The sequence below is a fragment of the Cygnus atratus genome, chromosome 2, assembly GCF_013377495.2.
Source record: "Cygnus atratus isolate AKBS03 ecotype Queensland, Australia chromosome 2, CAtr_DNAZoo_HiC_assembly, whole genome shotgun sequence".
NCBI lineage: Eukaryota > Metazoa > Chordata > Aves > Anseriformes > Anatidae > Cygnus > Cygnus atratus.
The window spans coordinates 15,068,850-15,074,849 of NC_066363.1; the positions used below are offsets into that span (position 1 = coordinate 15,068,850).

At 38.3% G+C, this 6,000-nt stretch overlaps 1 long non-coding RNA gene across 1 annotated transcript in view; it reads left to right on the plus strand.

Annotated features, from left to right (window-relative positions):
* The window catches only part of LOC118247508 (uncharacterized), a 40,616-nt gene extending 35,097 nt beyond the window's left edge, over positions 1 to 5,519 (plus strand). Inside the window, exons 4-6 of the long non-coding RNA XR_004778462.2 lie at positions 999 to 1,110; positions 1,798 to 1,912; positions 5,067 to 5,519. This is a non-coding gene — a long non-coding RNA (uncharacterized LOC118247508). The remainder of the gene's footprint in view (positions 1 to 998; positions 1,111 to 1,797; positions 1,913 to 5,066) is intronic.
* The last annotated feature ends 481 nt before the right edge of the window (positions 5,520 to 6,000 follow it).

A 6,000-nucleotide genomic window follows, 5' to 3' on the forward strand; every position in this document is an offset into this window, starting at 1 on the left:
TACATCCTGACAGACACTGTGGTTTAGCCATCACCAAGGGAAAGGCCAGGCCTTTTTTCCTTAACCCAAAGTAATCAGAAATCTTTAATTTCAGGGTGTTTTGTTCTATTTTTTCTGTTGTTCTGTATTTCCAGGTTCCATCTGGTACCTGAAATTAAAATGTTGTGGGAAGCAGTTCTGGTGGTACAGCTGAGATGGCAAAGAGCAAAATTAAATCCCAATACAAAAGCCAGACACATTTTAGGCTGACATCTAGTCTTGATTAGGTTTTTAACAATTCTTTGAAAGTTTCTACTTTGCATCTCAGAAAATAATTCCTGCATTTAAGCCATTGGATAAACTGAATCTTGGGGGGGGGGGGAGATACATTTGTAACGCAACATCAAACAGTTGTTCTATTGGCACACCTTCATAATGGTTTCTTTATGCAAACTTTATAGCCTTCGCACCGTTTCCTGATTCTGTTGTTTCCAGTACATTTATTTCAATGAAAGCAGCTGTAAACGTTTTAAACAATCCTGAAGATTCGTCCTTATTCTTGTGCTTTAGGATGTGCAGTTATACTTAGAGCTTGCGTAAACTGCTAGTGGATAGCATAAGTGGAGCATTCTCCTCTTCAAGCTACACTATTTGCAATCCCTGTGTAAATATGTACTGTTTATGGTACACCTCCATGCTTCTTTTTATTTTCTACAGAAATCTTTCTTTATGGTGTTAGATGAAGAACAAAACAAGAGCACAGGGTAAATTGCTTTGAATAAATAAAACCTGACCAGATCCTTTAGCTGGACCTTGAACAGAATAAAACCTAAACCTTTTTAGATGTTTACGTAAAAGTGTTCACTTCCTTCTACTTTCTGGTTTGATCCAGCCCTCTGAAGATTAATCTGTCAGTATACTGATCCACTCACAACCCAACAATACTGCAACCTTTCAGGATACTCTGCTATATCTGGTTTTCTAACCTGGTTTCCACTCCATATGTTCTAAATTTGCAGATATTTCCCTGGACCTCCAAACCTCAAGATATGAACAGATGTAACCTGAGCTTTGGGCAAAATTGGCTGCTGAATCTCACGCTATGGCTTGAGTCCTATCTCTAGGTTTAAGGTTTGTTTGTCATCAAACCAGAATAGTGATAATATCATACAAAATATCCTTCAACTTCTATCTCAGCAATTTCAGTACCATAATATTTGTATAATAGCAAAATTTACATTGCTTTCTTGTCTTTGCTACGTCTTCAAAGAATGTGGGGGATTTATTATGATCATTATTCTTCTTTGGTATTTTATCTGTCTCCTCATCTTTGTTTGTTTTGCTGAGAATGAAAAAGTGAGGTAGACGCAATAAGTTTTGTTCCTGACTTTGGAAGTTATGAGATCTGCAATCACACTTACCTTTTTCAGAAACGAACATTGTAATCTTTGGCCATATGTTAAGAGGATTCTGTGACTTGCTGAACTTTAACAGAAATGTCAGCTTCCCTAATCAAAGAATGTGTCAAGGTTGCTCTTTATAATACTGGAGATACCATCTCAAACACTTCATTTATGGTGTCAGACTGTTGAAAAAGATTTGCTTAAATTTGCTAAGGCCATTGAGAATCACATCCTTAATGTTGTGTGGTTGGTATTGTCCTATTTGTCTTAGTAACCTTATCTCTCAGCAAAGTAGCTAGATGACAAAGATCTTTTCTCTAAGGATCTTTAACCTCTTGTGTTGCATGTAGACTGTGTGCAGAGAGCTTGCAAGAAAGTAAATTAAAAGATATGGTTTCTCTTACCCTTTACACAGGCATTAGTCGAATATTGCTGAATTCTACCACTCTGAATGGGCTACTCTATGAATAGCTGCAAGAAAGATTGGAAAGATACCTGGGTGAAGATTTTGCAGCGTTTTCCCCTGAAAGGTGACCAACTACTGGAGCTATCCCAGAGTCTCTTTTCATGATCTGGTTTAGCTCAACTAGCCAGCCCCTGGCAGTACAATGTTAGCAGCAGACATAGCCCCAAGTCTGCATCCCATATAAAATGTCCTGAGCTGTGCTCAGAATACAAGATAAAGCTTTAAAACAGTGTATTTCAGGGCATGATGGTGTTTTCCCTGAGTGTTTTCAATTTTTATTGAAATCAGTATGTGTGAAGGCTGCTCAGATCCTTAACAATTTCCTTTTGAATTGATGAGTTTGCATACTGAAAGTCGTTTTACATATATCTTCCTTTAATTCACATGGGAAAGATATTCCCTAAACTATTTCACTTCTTTTTCTCATGGGAGAGAGAGCTGCTGCACCCACCTGTACTTCTGTTCTCATTAACTGTTTTCAAAAATCCAAGCTTAGATCTTGTGGCTTTCATTCAGGAAGGAATCCAAATGAAATATGGGTGAATTTAACCTGACCAGAGAACATAAGATTGGATTTTAAGATTTTAATGGAAATGCAACCCTGTCCTTTGAGAGAGATTTTTCCCAGTCAGGACTAAAACAGGATTACAGTTTGTTAAGAACTTTATAACAGAAGCATTCATATCTTCACCTGTTGTGGAATTATGTCAGCTTCATTAAAACCACATTTTAAGAAATGTGAAATATTTAAATAGCTTATTTTTGACACTGCTTTTCCTTTTAAATGTTTGGATTGTGGATTATAACAGAACATTTATAGAAACAAAATAAAAATACATTTTTCTAATAGTAATTAATGTGAAGAATTTTGGACAAGCCATAAGAATTGTTCTTGTTTTGTAATATGCCAAGCCAAAAAAAAAAAAAAAAAAAAAACTATTTTTGAGATATCTAAACAATTCTGGAAAGGTTTTTCATTCCCGGCTCCAGTTTACCTGCAGCCTTGCCAGGTTCTTGATGGAGTCAATGGCACTACATGGCACCTGGGTGTTTCTACGCAGCAGTCACAGAGGAGGAGCCAGCTCCTGGAAGGTTAACAGCCAGAATACTTACTCATCACTCTGCAGCACTAGCCAGCACAACCAGCTCAAAGTCCCCTCAGATACTCCAGTGCATATTGCTGTGACAGCAGGCTATGTAAGGACCTGACTGAGCAACCTGCTCTTGATCTCCAGAGGCATCTTCACACCTCAACCAATTCCGTGATTCTGGAATATCTCATCTTTCCTCCCCTCTATACACATGTTCAAATGTTTAAGTACTTCACCTTATTTCATGAAGCAGATTAACCCAGTATCACCTTATAAAACTAACAGCTTCCATTCCTGGGGCAATTCCTGCCCCTCTCCATCCTTCCCGGCCCATGGCTTGTAGCAAAGAGCCCCAGCAGATCTGTTTTTAGGGTGGCATCCATGTCTGCACCACCTCAGTGATGCAGAGCTCCAGAGCTGGACCCTGTCTGCAGTTCTGAGGGCACAAGAGGCACGGCCAGGCTGCTGCTGTTCCTCCAGTTCATCCTCTTGCAGATGGTGTAATGAGGAATAAATTGGGACCTGCATGAATGCTCAATAAAAGGATGCAAGAAACTGTCCCTCTGTCAGTGGAGCTTTTGCATGGCCCTTATTTTGATTGCTGAATCCATTTAAAGTTTATCTCTGCCCTGCGGTACTAGTAAGCAAGGCTGGCAATTCCCTCAGTCCAGCAGCCTCACTTTGCTGCCCTTTTCTTGGATGTGAGCATTTCCTTTTAAAAGGATTCAATTTAAAACCCTGCAGATTATCTAGGGTGGAGCAGAGCTATTTATTTTGTAAGCCTGATGCTGTGGATTGAAATTGCTTTTCTTTATCATGGCATGTGGCAGAGGGAGAGCATCACCCTCCTCCCACAGGCCCCCAGCACCCTGATGCAGCCTGCCTTCCCCAGCAGGTACACCTGGCTTCTTCTGGGGGGCAGGATGAAAAAAAAAAAAAAAAAGGAACAGATGTGACACACACAAGCAGCTGTTTGAAGAGGCTCAGTTCTTGAAAGAAAATGAGGCTTCAGTCTGCTTAACACTGCCTGAAGGAAAGTAAAGCTTTGAAAAGGCTCACCCTTCGCACCTGGGGTTTGTACCCAGATATATACTCAAGTCACAGTTCCATGTTCAAGGAAATTAATTAGGGGTCCTGGCACTGCCCCTCCCAAGCCAAATGAATGCAGAGGAAAATCACATAGGGAGATATTGGTGTCATTTGGTTCCTCCAGATTGCTTTATAAACTGAAAAACATTAAATCTGGAGGAAGGAATCCCCAAACTTCCTGTTTTTCTGAAAGCAAAGCTGCCTTGGAGTCGTCTCAAATTAGAAAGAGGATACAAAAGAGCAGACTCATTTGTTTGATATAGTTTAGCAAATAACTCCACTGCAAAATGCATAACTCAACATTTTCTTTTGTGAAATACTTGCCAACATACAAAGGAAAGGAAGTTTAAAGCTATATGAAGCACACATCTTTCCCCCCTCCTCCACATATTTGTTTCTCTACCACCATTTATCTTTATGGGAATAACTGAAAGCTCCAGCCAAATTATACCCCATAGCATAGATATAATTCAAACAGATATTAAGAATCATTCAACAGAATGCATTTCCACATTATTTAGCAGCATTTAGAAGGGGATTTGGTATGGATATGAATAACGATAACAGCTTGTAATAGCTAAAATAAATTTGTCCAGATAGAAAATTTCATGCTTCATGGTTTAGGTCAATCTCTAATTTCTAGGGATTAGAGTGAATCTTTCACCAAGGTGGATTATGCTACTGTTCCTTTCCCTGGAGTATCTTGCACAGTCTTCTGAAGATCCACTCTTAGTCACTGCCAGAGGGAAAGTATTGTGTTTGATGTGTTTGATTTCATAAGGCAGTTCCTACTTCTTCATGATTTATATTCAAAGTAGGCCAGAAAAGTAAAGAAAGGGAGAAATAAAGTAATATCATTCTTTCTTTAGCAATGGAAGATGAAGGCTCACACATACTTGTGGCATTTTTCAAGGGCATTTAAAGAATCTGTGGCAAAGTCAGACCTCTTGATTGTCTTATCCACAAGAACAATGTCATTCTCAAACATTTTGTTTTTACTTTGATGGAACAGCATCCTTGTTTTTACTCCTGTTCCAGAATGAAAATCACAAAGAAGATGCCTTGTCTTGAGACTCCCAGCGTTCAACAGAGTTTGATTTTCAAATGGGATGCAGTAAAGTTGGCTTACTTGTTATTGACTCCAATTCTAGAATGTGAACACTCATTTAAAATCATGAAAGTCATGGAATCTGAGATTCATGTCATGGGCACAAGAGATATGGACTGCTGAGGAATAAAAATATGTTTGTGGGTAATTCGTTAGAGAAACTACTCATAGAAGATGTAGTTGATCATGATTTCCCTGTAGTGTTGTGAAAATTAGTATCTGCCTGGCTTATATCTGCCCTGTAAATGAAAAGACCTCAAGAGAAATGTCAACTTCAGCCATGTTTTAAGAATGTGTAAATCTGGGGGGTCTGAATAACCTAACTTGCTTTGATCCCAGTTCTTTCTCTTCGTTTCTGTTCTTCAGGCAGAATTTGAACATAATTCAATGTTGTCTGTAACACAGGTGTCTGCTGCCACAAGGAGGAAATAAATTCCACACTATCTGTTTTACTAGGATATGCTCGCTATCTCACTAATGGAAAAAAATAATTATATTTTATTTTCAAATAAAATTTACATATTTTTTTTACTAGTTGTCATGTCATTTTAAATTATCTCTCTTGTCTCATCTTTCTCAGTCTGTACAATACAGTTAATACAACTAACATGGGAAGTTCTGTGATTAGAGCTCTTTCTTAACATGAAATGATAGTACAATGCAAGTTGTGTCAAGTATCAAGAATGGGAAAATTTGTTCCAGTTTAAGACCCAAGAATAAAGATGAGCCGAGAAGAGAGAAAGAGTATATATTTCTCTGTCTCTCTTAATTTAGAGAGGATTTAAAGCTAAACTCTCTACAATATTTTTGTAACTATGAGCTATCCTTGAGCTATGTAATGTATGTCTCATAGAAGACATACTT